The sequence below is a fragment of the Mustela nivalis genome, assembly GCF_964662115.1.
Source record: "Mustela nivalis genome assembly, chromosome: 3".
Classification (NCBI taxonomy): domain Eukaryota; kingdom Metazoa; phylum Chordata; class Mammalia; order Carnivora; family Mustelidae; genus Mustela; species Mustela nivalis.
In genome coordinates, this window is record NC_139022.1 from 109,426,287 (window position 1) to 109,445,083 (window position 18,797).

An 18,797-nucleotide genomic window follows, 5' to 3' on the forward strand; every position below is an offset into this window, starting at 1 on the left:
GGTGGGGGTAGGTGGGGGCTGTGAGGTCCAGAGTCCCTGGGCTTGGTTTTCATTGCCATGTACCATCTCCTCACCTCTCTCTGTACTAACAAGGCTGGTCCCTGGCCAAGTCCACCCCACACAGGCTGGGTATGGGGTGGCTGTGGCCTTCAGCCCACTTGGGTGGCTATCTGAGCCCAGGTCATGAGCACTGGGTCATTGGGCGGCCTTTTTTCCGAGCCCGCCACACCCTCTTTGACTCATTCTGAGACAGCATTGCCATGAGGGTTTCTGGCCTCTGAATTCACCTTTGGTTTGGTTTCTTCTCGGGCCGCTCAGAGCAGTTTTGTTTTTAAGTACAAACCCACAAAGCTGCTTTCCCCTTTCTCTGATCCCCCAAAACAAACAAAGGATGTTGGTCTCATTTTGGTTTGTTTTGAAGCCGAGAGGAAAGTGAGGGAAATGGGTCACATCAGGAGCTCCGAGGGTGGCCAGGTCGGTCAGGGAATGTGAGGGTGACTGGGGAGGGCTGGCAAGTGGCGGGGGTGATGTCTTACTCGCTCGAAGGGCAGGCTGGATAGCACCCCTGGGTGGGCTCTGCTCCCATGGAGTTCCCCTATCACCAGGAATGCTGGGAGCTGGGGACTTTTCAGGGGGCCAGGAGAAGAACCCCACATTGAAGGGAGGGGGCCTGGGTCAGAGTCACAGCTCTGAGATCCCTCACTGTGTGACAGTGAGCAAGGCTTGCCCCTTTCTGAACTTCAGCTTCTTCCCTGGTAAATCAAGGCATCAGGCTCTATCCCACAGTGTTCCACCCTGTGTCTGTCACTTTAGCTGGTGGGGAGCAGGGGAGGCACCATTGATTGGGAGACACTCAGGACCTTGACTTCCAGGGTCCCCCCTGAGTAGCTAATCCGAGACCCATTGGAAAGCACTTGACATCTGCTGTGACTTCAGCCATTAGAGCTGGTCTCCCCCAGCCCAAGCTCCCCTCCTCCATCTTCCCTCTAGTCTGATAGAGGCCCTGGTCCTCTCCGAGGTCTATGATCCATAGATGTGCCCTCCACTGGGTCTGTGACCCCTCCAGTAAGGTTTGCAGTTTCCTGAAATGGAAAAGATTAGTCTAAGGGATTTTCAACCCCCAGGCAGAGAGGTCTCTTTTCTGATACCCCCCAAGGAAAGAAGTCACCTGAGCAAGATGAACTCCATCCTGCCTGGAGCCTATGGGTGGCCAGCGATGTTCAGAAGGAGATCCTGGGCTGGTCAAGTCCACAAACCACCAAAGAAAGATGTTGGCAGTATTTTCCCTTCAGTGGGGCCTGTGACAGTGAGTTGAAAATTGAGCACATTTGTTCCAGAATAAGCTAACTAGATCCTAAATGTTTTAGGTTTCTTTATTAAAATCTATCCGTTTGGACTGTTCTTAATATTTGGTGTTTTTAATCTTTCTAGGGAAAGCTACAGATGGGCTTTTTGGGGAAAAAAACATGTACAAAGAATTCTACATCAGATCTAAAGGGGTTCATACTCTTCCATGCTGAGCTTTTAGGAAGTTGAGGTAATTCAGGGAGAAATGACTTGCTCAGGTGCCCCATTTCTCATTTGAGGTAACTTGGTTTTTAAAAGAAATTTATTTATTTATTTATCTGAGAGAGAGAGAGCGAGAGCGCATAAGCAGGAGGGGCAGAGGGAGAGGGAGAGAATCCCAAGCAGACTACCCCATGAGTGAGGAGCCGGATGTGGGGCTTGATCCCATGACTCTGAGATGACGACTTGAGCAAAAAACCAAGAGTCAGATGTTCAACCAACTGTGCCACCCAAGCGCCCCAAGGGCTAATTGGATTTTTCTTCAAAGGGCATTTTGGAGAGATGTGGTGCTGTTTGGAAGTCTCTGTTGGTCAAAAGGGGAGGTAACTTTCTTGTGGACCCAGAGGAAGGAGGCCCTGGACTCCTGGGCCCTGAGAGGGGTTTATTTTGGTGTTCCTGGAGCTCTGTTACCTAAAATGGAGGTACTGACATCCTCCCACTTTTTTTTTCCTAGTAATTCCTACAGCCAATGTGGTATTCAAGTTCACAACTCCGAGATCAAGAGTTGGGTGCTCTACCACCTAAACCAGCCAGGCACCCCACCCCCTGGTTTTCTTAGTCCACCCGATCACAGTTGTGTGGGGATTTGTTCTGTATATGTTGGGGTACCGTATTTGGAACCCCCTGCAGCTCCACCAAAGCTCCACCAGCAACAGCTTAGAAGTCTAGCAGAAACACTTCTGGGTCGACATCCTACACTCTTAAGGTGAATAAGACCTCAAGTGGCCAGCAGAAACACTTCTGGGTCGACATCCCACACTCTTAAGGTGAATAAGACCTCAAGTGGCCAGAGGATAGCATGGACACCTCTAGTTCTGAGGTCTCAGCCTCCTCCAAGGCTCTCAGGTTTTGGGAATGGGTCTCTAGCCCCGCACACTTCTTTGGCCTTCTTCTAGCGCCACCTCGTGGCTTATTCTCTCATAGCAAACGGGTCTCCAGCTGGCCACAGAGCGTTCCAGCCCTGGAAGGCTGCAGGGGGAAATCACCAGAAGGAGGTTTGCACACAAGAGGCACCCCAGACCAAATAAATTGTCATCTCTCAGGGCGGGGCCGGCATCCATGTTTTTCAGAGCTCTTCAGATGATACCAAAGTCAAGCCATGGTTAGGAATCCCAGCAAAGGTGGGTGGGGTAGGGGAAAATTCCAGAGGTTTTCTGAAGAGCGTGCTTCACTCCTTCATGTGGGCTGGCTTCAGTTCTCTGAAAATTCAGAGGCATGCAGAGGAGTGAGTTATGATCACCACAGTGGAGAATGTTGTGAGTAAAGAACAGGGTCTGGGATCTGGCCTTGACATTAGTGTGTGTGGACATTTCATTGGAGTCCCCAGGTTTTCTGTGAGCATTTGCTCATTTTGTGTCTTATCTCAGAGAAAATATTCAAAAATCAGCATAGACACACTTTGCATTACCTGGAGGTCTATTAACTTGGCTCTGTCTCCCTAGGTTTTGGTATCCAAGGTCGATTTGGAACTTACTATCAATAAGATAACAAACAGAACTACTTTAGTACTAGTACTACTAGTCGTTGTTCAGTTGTTATGAGCTAATTAGCAAAGGGTAAAAGGACTTAATTGGAGCTGAATGTGTTTAAACCAGATGAAAGCTCAGAGAATATTCCAGAACATTCTACAAATGAAGTGTTTTTTTTTTTAAGATTTTATTTATTTGACAGAGATCTCAAGTAGGCAGAGAGGCAGGCAGAGAGAGAGGAGGAATCAGGCTCCCTGCTGAACAGAGAGCCCAATATGGGGCTCAATCCCAGGACCTTGGGATCATGACCTGAGCTGAAGGCAGAGGCTTTAACCCACTGAGCCACCCAGGCGCCCCCCAATGAAGGTTTTAAAGTAGTGCAAACCAAGAAAAGTCTTGGGAGAATGGAAATATCTTTTCAAAAGTCCTTCCATGCTTTCAGAATGATGCTGTAAGTTATTTTGAACTCATGAGCATCTGCCCCATGTTGTCCTATGCATGTTCACTTTGTGAGCGGTGTTTGAGATGGAGGAGAGGAGTCACTAGCACTTGGACAAGAAATGAAGTCTCTACTCCTGACCATGGCAGGCAAAACCCTGTACACTCTGCCTCTACCTTTCTTCCCATCTCCTTCCTTACTAGTCCACCCTCAACTGGCTTCATTCTAGCCACACTCAACTTTTTTTTTTTAAGATTTTATTGATTTATTAGAGAGAGATCGAGATCACAAGTAGGCAGAGAGGCAGGCAGAGGGGGAGGGGGAAGCAGGCTTCCCTCTGAGCAGAGAGCCCGATGTGGGGCTCGATTGCGGGGCTCGATCCCAGGACCCCGAGACCATGACCTGAGCCAAAGGTAGAGGCTCAACCCACTGAGCCACCCAGGAGCCCCCACACTCAACTTTTTGCTGCTTCTCAAGCATGTCAGACTTGTTCCCACCTCAGGGCTTTTGCACTTACTGTTTGCTTTGCTCAGACCACTCTCATCCCAGATATTTACATGGTGAGCTCTCTGAGTTCTTTCAGGCCTCAGCTCTGGTCTTTCCTGACCATTCTAAGTCAATGAGGACCCTCACCTAATTCTCCCCATTTTGTGTTCTCCATTGTAATCTTCACTATATGAAATATATCATTTATGTGTTTGTTTCCTTTTTATTGTTCTGAACCCCATGCATTGTAACTTCCTGAGGGTAGAGATCATATCTAGCCTACGATGCCTCCAAACTGGCAAAACCCCCAATCACATAGATGTGATTTTTTTTTTTTAAGGTAAGCTCTGTACCTACCATGGGGCTTGAACTCATGACCCCCAAGATCCACAGTCCCATGCTCTACTGATTGGGCCCGCCAGGCGTCCTTGTCAAGTGGTGATTTTTTTGTTTCCATGATTAACTTATTTTTGGGGATTCTAATGTAAGGAAGAGTTGTCCCTTCACCCCTATGTATTTATTTCATATTCATTCATTTATGAATGAATTATGAATGAATTATGAATTTATGAATTCATTCATTCATTTATGTCTATATGGATTCATGGGCTTTTTTAAATTCTGTGGTTATAATCCATTAATATTGCTATTTATTTTGTTGGTCAAATTGTCAGTTGGGAGCTATTTCAGGTGGGCTCCAGTACATCTATCTCACTCTTTTTTTTTTTTTTTTAAAGCAAAGTTGTCGTTTCTGGAACTATAAATCTTCTATTTTCTCTGCCTCAGCCCTGGGCCCTGCCATTTTTTCAAGGAGTCTTGATTGATCTATTGGAGCATAGTGTGTAGAAACCAAGGTCTGGGTCCTCTGGGGACTCACTGTTACTAGAGTATCATTACTTCTAGGTCCTCTCCATGGACAGAGCTAGGAAATATTCATCCATGTAGACTCGTACACACACATCTCAAGCTTGCTCCTTCTTTATCTTCTTTTAAGATTTGATTTATTTATCTGAGACAGAGAGGGAGAGAGAAATATCATGAGTGTTAGGGAGGGGCATAGGGAGGGGGATAGGGAGGGGCAAAGGGAGAAGCACACTCCTTGCTGAGCAGGGAGTCTGATGTGGGACTCCATCTGAGGACCCTTGGATCATGACCTGAGCTGGAGGCAGATGCTTAACGAACTGAGTCACCCAGGTGCCCTTGAACTTAATTATTTATCAGCATTCACTAAGTGCTGAAATTTAAGTGACTGGCTAGGTCATTCTTTTGATCCAACACACATTTTAAATTCAGGTATGGCATTGCTGAACCTTCTTCATGTCACTATGAGTTTTGCTTCCCTTTTTCATGAAGGGAAAATTCTTTAAAAAAAAAAGTTTTTATTTATTTGAGAGAGAGACAGAGAGAGGGAAGCAGGAGCAGAGGGAGAGGGACGAGCAGACTTCCTGCTGAGCATGGAGCCTGACCCCAGACTCCATCTCATGACTCATGAGATCAAAGGACCCGAGCTGAAACCAAGAGTCTGACGTCTCACTGCCTGAGTCACCCAGGTGCCCCCCACAGATCTTTTTGCATTTTTCCTTCTTTCACTTAATATCTCTTGGGAATCGATTTGTATTGGGCTCCTTATTTTTCTTTCCAGCCACAAGCCACTCCATTATGTAGTCCTATATCTCATTTTATTTAACCCCTCTCCTGTGCAGGGACACTTAAGTGGTTTCCAGGATTATGCAATTACATACAATTCTGTGGTGACTCGCCTTGTGAAGGCCTATTTTGTACTGTTGGAGGTGTGTCTGCAGAGTAAATTCCCGGAAGTGGGATGCTCCCTCCAAGACGTGAGGACAGAATCTTGTTTCCTTGCCTCTTCCAGTGTCTGGAGCTGCATTCCTTGGCTTCAGACCTCGTGTTCTGTCCACAAAGCCTGAAAGCAGCATTTTATTTCTGCTGCCGAGCGGCAACTGTAAACCACGTGGTTCCTCCATAAAGAACCCCTCTCTGGCTCTGTTATAAGGACACCCACAATGGGGTTCAGGATCCATCTGGATAATCCAGGATAATCAATCTCAAGATCCGTAATTGAATCCCTGTGGCTGTATAAAAGGAATCTGTAAAAGGCACAGATGGCGTGGAGGGATTGAGACCTCAATATCTTTGGGGACACTCTTCAGCTCACCACAGGTAATGCAGGCTTTTTTGAACTAAGCGACTTTAATCCCTACAGATTTACTTTGAGACTTCATTTTTGTTATAAAATCTGTACAAGGCAGGGATAAGAACTGGATGTCTTTCGGGTTCCTCACCGCTGAAAATCCTATGTCTGGCTTTAATTCTCTCTCTTTCTTTTCAGCTTGCAAACAGTTGGTCCTAAAGCTGAGTTTGTCACACACAGGGTAGCTCTGTAGGGTGAGGTGTTTGTAGTCTGTCTCGGGGGTGACAAGTGATGATAATGGAAGTGGTGAAGAAGAAGAAGTGAAGAAGAAAGAGAGAAGTTGCTCCTCCTTTTTTCTTCTCCTCCTTTTTTGAAAGTTTTATGTAGGTATGTACATATGTATGTATGTAAGTAATCTCGACGCCCAACATGGGGCTTGAACTCAGGAACCTTAGATCAAGAGTCTCATGCTCCTCCCACTGAACCAGCCAGGTGACCCTGCAGCAATTTCTGTTGGGTCCCTTGGGCTCCCTGGGGAAGAGTCCTTGTTCCAGCAAATTTGGAACTCATTCGTGATTCCAGCACAAATGAAAAGTGGAGGGGGAAACTCTTTTACCCTGAGACTCTCTGGTCTGAGCTTTCTTTTCTTTCTTTTTTTTTTTTTTTTTAAGATTTTATTTATTTACTTGACAGTCAGAGATCACAAGCAGGCAGAGAGGCAGGCAAAGAGAGAGAGGAGGAAGCAGGGTCCCTGTCAAGCAGAGAGCATGATGTGGGACTCGGTCCCAGGACCCTGAGATCATGACCTGAGCTGAAGGCAGAGGCTTAAACCACTGAGCCACCCAGGCGCCCCTGGTCTGAGCTTTCTTATGATGAGAGCTGCTAAATAGAACCTCGTGGAGCAGTAAATTTCCTGTCAATAGTTCTTTTTTTTCCCCCCTAAGGATTTTATTTATTTGTTTGATGGAAAGAGAGATCACAAGTAGGCAGAGAGAGAGGAGGAAGCAGGCTCCCCACTGAGCAGGGAGCCCAAGGAGCAGGGAACCTGATGCAGGGCTTGATGCAGAGCTCGATCTCAGGACCCTGAGATCATGACCTGAGCCAAAGGCAGAGGCTTAACCCACTGAGCCACCCAGCTACCCCTCCTGTCAATAGTTCTGAACGGATGCTAAAGGACCAGAAGAAAATGCTGGGGGATCTGGACATTATTTAGGACCTCACTGTCCTTCAGGGTAGGCATTAGCCACATGTGCTGTTTGATGCTTTATGCTTTTTTTGTATGTAAATTAAAAAAAAACTTTTTATTTTAAAATAACTATAGATTTACAGGAAGCTACAAAAACAGTAGAGAGGTCTCCTGTACCCTTGCCCCAGCTTCCCTCAATGGTTGCTTTTTTTTAAATGACTGTAACACAATATCAAAATGAGGAAATTCACATTGGTACAATGTGTGTATTGTCTTGTCATTTTCTCACACGTGTGGATTTGTGTAACCACCACCATAATCAAGATACAGAACCGTTTCATCACCACAAAGCTCTCCCACATGTCACCCCTGCGGAGTCACCTACCACTCTCCCCTGCCACCACGCTTGGTCCCTGTTAACTGCTTCTGTTCTCCATTTCCATAATGTTATCATTTTGAGAATGTTACATTCACAAAAACATACACATGTGCTATTTTAGGTTTAATTCCTTAAAACTAAATCAAACTTAAAATTCAGTTCCTCAGGGGCGCCTGGGTGGCTCAGTGGGTTAAGCCTCTGCCTTTAGCTAGGGTCATGATCCCAGGGTTCTGGGATTGAGCCCGGTGTCCAGCTCTCTGCTCAACAGGGAGCCTGCTTCCCTTCCTCTCTCTCTCTCTGCCTGCCTCTCTGCCTACTTGTGATCTCTGTCTGTCAAATAAATAAATAAAGTCTTAAAAAAAAAAAAAAAAAGAAAGTGCTGCTTTATAGAATAAGACCAGATCCATGGTTCACGAATGCTGATTCATAGACCAAATCTGATTCATAGACCAAGCCACGAGATAGGCTCCTGAGTATATTACTTAACTACTACTGTATAATAAATGATCCCCAAATGTAGTGGCTTAAAACAATCAATTTTTATGATGTTGTACACTTTCAGGAAGTCAGGGCTCAGGAGTGGTTCAGCTGTGTTGTTAGGTTCAGAGTCTCTCATGAAGTAGCTGTAAAATGTTGACTATGGCTATGGTCATTTGAAGGCTGGGCTGGGCTAGTGGACCCGGGTCCCAGTGGCTCCCTCAGGAGGCTGGCAAATTCATGCCAACTGTTAGAGTGTTCACTTGTCTCCACTTGCACAGGACTAGCAGAAGAGGTTTCCTGAGTTGTGGGACTTTGAGTGTGCACCCTAGGACTATCCTAGACACACAAGGACAGCAGTTGCTGGGAGATCTCCATGGCTCCCAACGTGGGGCTCTCACAGGGCTGCTGTAGCATCCTTATGACGTCGCTGTTGGCTTCTCTCAGGTAGAATAACTCCAGAGAGAGCAAGGTAGAAGCTCCAGCATCTTTTCAGAAGTCACAGGACATCACTCCTGCTGCATTTTGTCATTAGAGGCAAGTCACCCAAAACTCTGGTCTACATTCAAGGAGAGGGGAACTAGGATCCACCTTTACGAAGGGAGGATTGGGAAAGGCTTAGTGGACTCCCTATAAATCCTCCACACTGGCCTATGGGATCCGGAGGGGATAAATCGGCAGGACCTAGGAATCCATAGTTTATTCCCTGATGACCCTGATGTGCTGTCATAGACTTGCCTGGCCTCAAGGGCCCTTACCCCCAAGATGGTGGTCATCTCACCTACTTTAGTAGACACAGGAGGCAAGTGAAAGAAGAGTGACTCCAAGCCAATGGAATTGGTGAGCTGAGCATGATTCCTGAAGATTTATTCAATTATATGGATATCCCTTACTGTGGTTTACATGAACTGGGGAACCATTTAGAAAATTCTCCATGTAACATTGAGCCCGTTACAAATGATCATCACCAAACCATATAACAAAACCAGGGAAAGATAGGATACAATATACGTATATATCTCAAGTGTATATCACACACTTGAAGGATGGTTGAAAGGCTGTAGCAAGACATGGAAAAGACCTGGGAATGCATTTGTTATACAAAAAAGAACAGAGTTGCAATTATGTAGGTGGGTGGTGAGAGGATTGGGAATACTTCAAAGAAATGCATATTACCGTTGGTTTTCTTGTCTCTTTGATAAAAGAGGGCCATTCCTTCTGCAGACCTTAGCTCAGCTGTCACCTTTTCAGAGACCTTTCAGACTTCTTAGTTAAAGCTGGTCTTCTCTGTATCATTCGGTATTTTAGTGCCTTGTTTGTGCCCATATAGCACTTGTCACATTTGCAAATGTCTATCTCTGCAGCCTGTGGGCTCCCTTAAGAGAGGAAGGGACTCGGTCTGTTTGTAAGCACAGTACCTTGGACATGCTTGTTGCCCAGGAATTTTTAGTTGAGGTATGAATGAGGTAAGGTCTGAAGGAAGGAGGAGGAAGATGCTGCAGGTGCAGGAGGGAGAGTTCGTGGCTGGTTGAGGGAGGGGAGGCTTGGATCAGCCTAGAGCAGTGGGCCCTGATGTTTAAAAGTCCTAGAGATGTCTAAAAGAGTCTAAGACTGCATGGACCAATGCTTGAGAATCTGATTAAATCAGTGTTTCTCAACCTTGGCATAGTTTATGTTTTGGGTTAGATACTTCTTTGTTGGGGGGGCTGTCCTGTGTAAGATGTTTAGCGGCATCCCTTCCCTTGGAGGTCAATACCACATCCTCCGCTGTTGTGACAATTAAAAATATCTGCAGATGTTGCCAAATGCCTCCTTGGACTGCCCACGGAGTTGGGTCAGAAAACCGGTCCAGCACCCTAGTGAGTCTGAAATCTTTGCATGAGTATGAACTGGGGATGTAAAAGAGGGACACCGAGGCCTGTCTCACATAGGAACTGCTCTCTTGAGAACGCGTTCTTCAGACGGCTGGGTGACAGGATTGGTGTGTGCTGCCACCTGTTGGTGGATGGCTAGGAGTGCACCCATGGCAATCCAGACCGTGGGGACAGTGAGGCCACTTGCCTGGCAGGAGGGCCGGCAGCACGGCTGGCCATGAAGGGCTTCTCCTTGAGGGGCCAGGAAAACCCCAAATAAGGCCAGCCAGGGTGTGCAGCAACCAGGGGAGCCAGGGGAACAGGGCATTTTCCTATCAACTTGGTCAAGTGTTTAATGATGTGTTAAAAAACGTATTTATTTCTCTCTTCCTTTTCCTGCAGACACTATGATCCCTCTTCCTTAGAAATCCTCCGATTTGGGCTTGGCCCTCATGGGTTTGTATCAGGACAGGGACCCTTTGACATGGGGTCATGCCCACAGCTTCTTGTTCCTCAGCCATTCCCCTTGGCCAGACTGCTGGTGATCCCAGAGGCAGCCCCCTCTCAGAGGCTACCCTTGTGGAGGTAAAGAGGGGTGGGGGAGTGAGGACTGACAGGGGAGAGGGCAGGAGGTTGGCACCTCCAGTGGCCAAACCCAAATTTACCATCTTCTGGTACACCTGCCCCTTCTTTGCACCCCCAGCTCCATAGGGACAGCACCAGCCCTAGTTACACAGCCAGAAACATCACCTCCATCAGTGAGTCCTACAGGCTTTGCTTCCTCTGTGAGTCTACTTCTACTTCGTCTACCCTCCCACCTCCACTGCTGTTTTCACCATTGTCTAAGGCTCCCTCATCCCAAGCCTAGGCCAGTGCAGTGGCTTTGTTGGACTCTTCTATTCCATGCAGTGTTGCCTGAAGTCAGACACCTGTGGCTGCACTGAGCTGGAAGCTTGGCCAGGGCAGGAATGTTCTAGATGGCGACACACACATATCTGCTACCTGGGGTTGAGGATAGGGGTAGGGATGTAGCCCAGTGTCTCTCTTCTGCAGGGAACGTTGAATGTGTCTGGGGGACTGGAGATACAAAAGACAAAGAAGGGAAGTTCCTTGGCCTCTAAAACCTAGGCTTAGAACTGGCACACTGTTCCTTCCAGCACATTCTGTTGATAGAGGAGGACCCAAGGCCAGCCAAGTTTTTATAGGAGGGGAAGTAGACTCCACCTCTTGGTGAGAGACTCTTGATGGTTGGGAAGAACTGGATGCCATCTTTGCAAACAACAATTCTCCATTAAAGATTCACTTACTCACTTCATTTCTGCTAAAAAGCCTCCTGTCAGGCTCTCCCTGACTGTCCTGAGTAGACCCTCCCTTCATTGCTGCTACCCTTACACTGCCTTAATTTTCTACTGCACCTTTATCAGCACTTGACATTATAGTTCATACTTAGTGGTTAACTTTTAGTCTTGCCCACTGCACAGTAAACCGCAAGAGAGGAAGGACTATGTTTGTTTAGTTCATTGTTAAGTCCTCAATATCTCTAAGTGCACTTGGCCCAATGTAGGAACTCAGTATATATTTGTTGAATGAATGAATGTTCCAGAGAAATTTTCTTCCATAGCACTTACCGAAGTTCATCATTACACATAGATTTGTATGGTGATTTGAGCAAAGTCTATCTCTTCCACAAAGAAATACCCACCATTATTTTACATTGCTACTTCTTAGGGCAGTGTCTGGAAAATAGGAACCCATGATGAATTTTGGCTGGGTGAATGAACTCTGAGTGGAGGAGACAGGCTGCAGGGCAAAAAGTGAGGCATCTTCCTAGGGAATCATCACAATTTATAACACACAGATGCCAAATCTTGAAGAAGAGGGCTGTAAATAAATATGTTCTGAGGGGTCTCATTTGGTTTAACAATGGACTATTGATTTCAGCTTGGTCATGTTTTCACAGTCCTGGGATAGAGCCCCATGTCCAGTTCTGTGCTCAGTGAGGAATCTGCTTGTCCCTCTGCCTCTGCTCCTCTCTTGCTCTCTCTCTTTCCCCCTCTCTCCTTCTCTTGTTAATAAATAAATCTTTAAAAATTTTTAAAAAATGTTCTGAATTGCCATTCTAACCCCCCATTTGGAGCAGCCACACCCCAAATTTCTCACTGTGAGGCTATGTAACGTCACGGAATTTCTCTGAGGACCACCGGGGGTACTTCTGAAAAATGCAGGTGGGGGCCCCACCCCCAAAATATTAATGGGGCACCTTGAGTGGGGAGACCCCACCACCTGCTGTAGCAGTCGCCCTCCAGGTAATTCTCAGGTCAACCACAGTTTCAGAAACATTGCTTTCCTTTTCTGTGTTCTAAGTTTGTGTTTCTGGGGGCTAGGTTTTCCTGTAGACCACCTGTGTCTATTAAGTCTTTGGTAGGTGTATTTATTTGTTTCTCTCAGAAGGCTTTGTCAACCAGCCATCTATTCGATAATTTCTGGAAAATAAGGCGTGTTTCCTTCCCTTTTGAGGAACCTGATGCTCAGGGTCATGGAGAGATCATATGGTCCAATCCCCTGTGGTTGGGCAGGACCATGCTTAAACCATAGCAGACAGAAAGGAAGCAAAACTGGGTTTCTCCTTCTGCAGATTTACAGGGGTGGAATTAGGAGGTTTGTGTCTGGAGCTTAGAGAAAGAAGAGCAGGGTCCTTGGTACAGTTAGTTAATGGGAAGCCAGTCTTTCCCCAGGGGTGAGGAGGAACTGGGGAGGGAAAGGAAAGGTGAAAGGGTTTAATCTGCTTATGTAAGAGTCATGGAAGAACTTGTTTAGTAATGCCACAGCAGCAGGGCTGCTAAGTTTAGATTTGAACCTGAAACTTCTGAACCTCGAGAGGCATCTGAGGCTCTCACAGCTCCCTGTGCTGGTGCTGGCAGGAAGGGTTGTCTATGTCTCTGGCTCCGTGGTCTCCACCTGGGCAGCTGGGGGAGATGGTGGGCATTAGAGGAAGGAGAAACTTAACTAGTTTTAGGAAAGCTATGGCAGGGGCACACGGGTGGCTCAGTCCGTTAAGTGTCTGACTTTGGCTTAGGTCATGGTCACGGGGTCCTGGGGTCGAGTCCCGTGTCGGCCTCCCTGCTTGGTGGAGAGCCTGCTTCTCCGACTCTCTCCCTCTGCTGCTCCTCCTGGTTGTGCTCTCTCTCTCTCTCTGTCAGGTAAATAAATAAAATCTTTACCAAAAAAATTTAAAAATGAAAGCTATGGCATTTGCAAAGAAAACCCTGATGGTCAGCCCAACCCCCACAATGTTTCCTCCAGCAAAGACTCCAGTAGGTCATGTTGGGGGGTGGTCAGGGCACAAGAGACTGGGGGGTGGTGGTGTTGGCAGGAACCCTTTGGCTCAGTAGCCAACCTGGCTGCTGATTTGTTGCCTGCCTACCTGTCAACTACGCCCATCAGTCAGAAGTTCCCACCCACTAGCCAGGACAGAGCTGGAGTCACTGTTGGTGGGGCCAGTGAAGAAGCAACTACTCTCTTGGAGCCCCTTGGAGGGCCTTGGGGAAGAAGAACCAGCAGGCACTGTGGTCTCAGCTAGGGCAGATGTTGCGTCTGAGAGAAGACCTTGGTCAGCCAGGAGAAATCAGGAGAAGCCAGTCCTCTTCCCACAGAGGTTATGTGTGTCTGGGTGTTTGTGACTGGGGGTGGGGGTTGGCTTAGGGGAAGGGCTACGAGAGAGGGAGTACAGTCCACAGAACCATTCCCCTGACACCAATTACAAGTTTCAGTGTCTCCAAGATCACCTTTACATGTAATAATGTACTAGAAGGACTTGCAGAACTCACTGAGGGCTTTTATACTCATGGTTATGGTTCTGGAATATTGCCAACTCAGGAAGTGCCCTCAAGCCTGGGGGACCAGAGATTTACTGGGGCTCCATAGTCAATTTTCCACGTAGCTGACATCAGCTTCCAGTCTCTCTGGAGGTCCAGCTGCTACTGTGTGACTCAAAGCCCCCACCCTAAATCACATTGTTAGCTTATCCTGTGTGGCCAGCCCTCAACCTAAACGAAGATACTCCTATCTGTCATGATCATGCAAGGGCTCAGATATTATTTTCCAGAGCTAAGGGCCAGTTCCAGATTCCAGAAGCTAAGGGCCAGTTCCAGACCTCTCTTAGAATGAGGTGAGGTTACATTCTTTATCATGCAGAGAGATTAAACAGCCCCCTCTGCCCACAGCAAGTCTTCGAGGCCATTCTTCCTAGATGATTGACAACCCATGGGCATGATTCCTAGCTGTCTGGCCAGGAGGACTGAGAAGAACTGTCCCCAGAGTGTGCCACCTGCCCAGAGGGAGGAGTGGGCCATTCCAGGTGGGTCACCTGTCTTGGCGCTGTGTGCCCCTCACTATTTAGATGTCTTACCGAACACCTGCGATGTGAACAGCATTCTGAGGAGATAGGAGAATCAAGAGCAAACCGACTGTGAAAGAATTTTAAAGTGAGTTCCAAGCTATTAAAGAAAAAAAGGGTTGATCTCAGAGTAAGTACAGAGTGGGGAAAAGAAACTGCTTTAGATTGCACGGCAGGAGAAGGCAGCTTTGAGGTTTCATGTTAGCTGAGAATGAGAAAGGAAGCAGGTTCGGGAAAGACGGGGAAGAGCGTGCCTGGTGTAGGGCACGTGTGCCCCTGCTGCCACGTGATGTCTCCACACAGATTGGGAAAAGGCATCCGGAAGCAGAAACATAATTGCTTCCTTGGGGCTGACACAACCCTGTAAGGACCCAAGGTTTTATGAGCCCCATCTGGACGGGATCTTAGCTCCACCCATCCCCCTGGCCCCATGCTTGTGGTGTGTATAAGCCTCAGGACCCAACATGGAAAACTTGGACAGACAGTGTCTGGAAGCAAGCCCCTTTGGGGCAGCCCTACCGGCTAGGTACTGGAAACCAGGCCATTTTAACTCCATCTGACCTTGCTATATACCTATACCTTTCAAATAATGTTTTGCCTGTAGGCAGAGGCCATGGTGCAGAAATTGGGAAATTCTCCCTTAAGTCCCAGACCTTTGAGCAGTGCATGAAAGTTTCAATGCCACCCAGGTGCCCCCATAAATTGATTGTTTTAGTTAGTTTATTTATATATTTATTTTTTTAGTAATCTCTCTACGCAACGTGGGACTCAAACTCACGACTCACAGTCAAGAATCACAAAGTCTCAGGGCGCCTGGGTGGCTCAGTAGGTTAAAGCCTCTGCCTTTGGCTCAGGTGGTGATCCCAGGGTCCTGGGTTGGAGCCCCACATCGGGCTCTCTGCTCGGCAGGGAAACTGCTTCCCTCTCTCTCTCTACCTGCCTCTCTGCCTACTTGTGATCTCTGTCAAATAAATAAATAAAATCTTAAAAAAAAAAAGAATCACAAAGTCTTAGGGCGTCTGGGTGGCTCAGTGTGTTTAAAGCCTCTGCTTTTGGCTCAGGTCGTGATCCCAGGGTCCTGTGATTGAGCCCTGCTCCGGCTTTCTGCTCAGCGGGAAACCTGCTCCCCGGCCCCCCGCCCTGCCTCTCCAACTATTTGTGATCTCTGTCAAATAAATTAAAAAAAAAAGGATCACAAAGTCCCGTAAATTGAAACACAACTTTCATTATTAATACTGAATAAATTTCCTTCCGGTATTTCTCCCTGTGTGTCTGTATATATAATTTTTTAAAAACCATGGATATGATGTTGAAACTTCTTGGAACTGCTTTAAACCTAGGAACCTCATGGTTTTGGATAGGCAGGAGAAAATTTTTTATTGTGTTTATCTTGCGATGTTCCCAGGATCTGGTCTCCATCTCTCTTTCATTGGTTGGCTTCATTCTTAGGCAAATCTTTATTTTAAAAGCCCCTGGAAGTCTGGATGGGGCATTGGTCCATCCCGGTAGCCGATGGAGTCAGTTCCACCAAAGCTTGAGGACTGATAGAAGGGGGAAAAGGGTCATTCCCTCCAAAGAAAAGGGGTTAAACCTGATCTGGGTTTGTTCATAATTACAAGAGAGGACCTGATTGGCTGGTCTTGAGTCACGGGCCCTGGTAGACAGAGTGAAGGTGGGGCTGGGGGTGGGGGTGCTAAGCCTGGCAACTCAGGAGGCCTTATTCAGTTGTTCCCTGTGGGCTGTGGTGGGGATAAGTCAACACTAAGGTCTGAAGATTCTATGTCCCACCAGGGTTCTTCACTGTTTTCTGAGCACTTTGCATTGTCTTCCACTTTAAACTTGCCACGGCCCTCTTAAGTTGAAGCTGAGCAGTGAGCCCTGTTGCTCAGGGTCACACAACCAGTGAGTCAAAGGGAACTCACCTGTTATTAATATGAAAGCAGCACCTAGGGGAGCCCCAGAAGGTACTCAGAGCAGGTGGGGCAGAGGGAACTCTTCCCAAGCTCAGCGTCCTGAAAGAGGGTTTGGCAAGGAGTGGTGCAGAGGAGGGAGCCCCTCGGACATTTGGTCTGAGCATCACACCTACGCTTCACTGGCACAGGGTGAGGAATCTGCTTCTCACTAATGTGAGGTTTCCAGAGCCATCTGGTTCCACCCTGCCTCCCTGAGGTCCTGTCCGACCAAAGTCCACTGAACTGCACTCATGGGTGACCAGTGGCTTTCCTTGCCACACTTTCTCCAGGAGTGTTCCGGGGCCCTTGTGTGCAAAGTGGGGATGAGGAAGCTCTGAGTCCCCCAGTCAGCCATGGAGGCACTTACCGGCCTGGGGAGAGTGCGAGCATCTGTCCTCCACGCTCCAGGATCTCAAGAGGTTTAACTGTGCTTGCTCACAATTCCAATCAGACTTCAGCTCTCTATAGAGCCCAGTACACCGTGTCACACCCCCACCTGTAACCTAGTGCCCTTCTTCCTCAACATCCCACCCCCACTGGAACCCCAGTTGCCCTTTCCCATTTAAGCTGCCATCTCTTTCCAGAAGCCTGTCCTGACTGCGTCTGCCCACGCCCCACTTGCCTTCTCCTTGAATTTGTGCCACAGCTGGTTGTGAACGAGTGTCCTGATTTCATAAGCCGGCGCCTCCTCCACCCGGCCCCCAGACGCCTCAAGCCTTGGAGAACGTTTGTTGGCTGAGGCGAAAGACGCGCGGAATCTTCATCAAGTTACGGAGGGATTCATTCTTGGGAACTCAAGAGGTAATTCTTGGTGAAGGAGACCACCCGCTCAGGCCTAGCAGGGAGCCGCCACGCTCCACCCGCGCTCGGCGGGAGGCAGGCCCCTGCTGGACGCTGATCTCCTCCCCGGAGGGGCCCTCGGCCGGCCAGAACCTGCATGACGTCTGCGCGCTGTGAGACTCAGCAGGAGACATTCTGGCGAAACGCAGTTTACTTTTTTCACTTCTCAAAATGCTCGGGAAATGGCTACTAGCAGTTTCGTTCCAGGGAAAAAGTGTCTGCTAATGTGGAGTGCGAACTCGGCGCACAGGGGAGTTTGCTCAGCGCGTCGCCCTCGGCCGCCGCAGGTCTCGGAGAGCCTGGGGTCAGAGGCGCGGAAACAATCCTCCGGAGCCGGGACCTGGGAGCGGCCGAACGACAGTTGTGGCCGCTCCTCCGTATCTCCGCCGCCTCGGGCGCCCAGGTCCCCAGCCGGGCCTGGAACTGCTCCCCAGGAGCCCGATTTAACACCGCTTGCGGGCTTTTGCCAGGGTAGGGGTCCCGGGGGTCACGGAGGCCACCCGAGCTAGACGCTGGTCCAGCATCGCCGCATCATTTCCCGGAGGAGAGCGATTTTCTCCCAGCCCCAAGGTCGGGATGTGGGCCCAGGATCCCGCGCGTCTCCTTTTGGCGCAGGTCCCCCCCTCCGGCCACCGCTTAGCGAACCGGAAGACCCTCCTCCCTCCACGCAGGCTTCAACCCCGCGGAGTTCCAGCCGAGACCGGCCCGCATGGGCGGCCGGCACGCGTGTCCCCGCGCACGCACACATCTTGCGCACGTCAGTCCTCACGCCGCCTCATTCCCGTGCCCGGGCACACGCAGCTCTCACGCGTGCCCGCATACCCAATGCGCACACGCACCGGTGGCGGGCACTGAGGGCGCAGGAAGGTAAGGGCGCGCGCCCACAGGGGCTGGGGACCCGGGCCCAGGCCTGGGCGGTGTCCGGGGCGGGCTCAGGGGCGGAGCTCGCCGGTCGGGGCGCGTAGGGTCGGGGCGGGTCCGCGCCGCCGCTGTCCGCGCCGTCCCGCCCTCGGCCCGCTCGCTTCGTTCTTCTCACTGCAGCCCCCGCGGTAGCAGCCGCTGAGCCCGCCGCCGCCGCCGCTAAGGTAGGCGCCTCGGAGAGCGGCCCGCGCTTTGCGGGCGCCCGGGTTTGCGGGCCTGGCCCCGGGGAGCTGACCCGGAGGCAGTGGGAGGAGGAGCGGGCGTGGGCGAGGGCCCCAGGGTCAGGCCCCAGGGAAGGAGCCGGGGCGTCCGGCGCGGGCCTGGCCGGTCCGCGGCGGCCACAGCAGGCCGCGCGGGCCGGAGGCAAGTGGGCCCTGGTGGGGGAGCGGGAGGCCGGACGTCCGGGGGCGCCTGCGGCTGGGACTGGAGCCTGCGGGGACCTGCGGGAACCTGCGGGCGGAAGGGCACGGGCCGCCGCGGGGAGGCCAGGCCGGCTCCAGGTCTAGGTGACCTTTCCCGGCGGCGCCCTCTGGCCCTGGATCCCGCCAGCGCGGGTCGGGAGGGGGACCGCCTTCCACCCACGCTTGCCGGGCTCGGCCCACGGACCTGTGCGGGCCATGCTGTCGCCGCGGGGATCAGTTCCTGTGACGACCGTGGCCTTTCGCTCCCAGACCCACAGGC

At 49.7% G+C, this 18,797-nt stretch overlaps 1 protein-coding gene across 4 annotated transcripts in view; it reads left to right on the plus strand.

Moving 5' to 3' along the window:
* Positions 1-17,277: 17,277 nt before the first annotated feature.
* Positions 17,278-18,797, plus strand: part of VDAC1 (voltage dependent anion channel 1) — a 28,705-nt gene continuing 27,185 nt past the window's right edge. The window contains exon 1 of one of the 4 annotated variants that reach the window (XM_082725759.1): positions 17,278-18,062. The gene's annotated coding sequence lies outside the window, so the exon portion shown is untranslated. Of the gene's footprint in view, positions 18,063-18,135; positions 18,281-18,797 lie in introns of those variants that run through there. The other 3 variants (XM_082725761.1, XM_082725760.1, XM_082725758.1) reach the window with 3 other exon arrangements.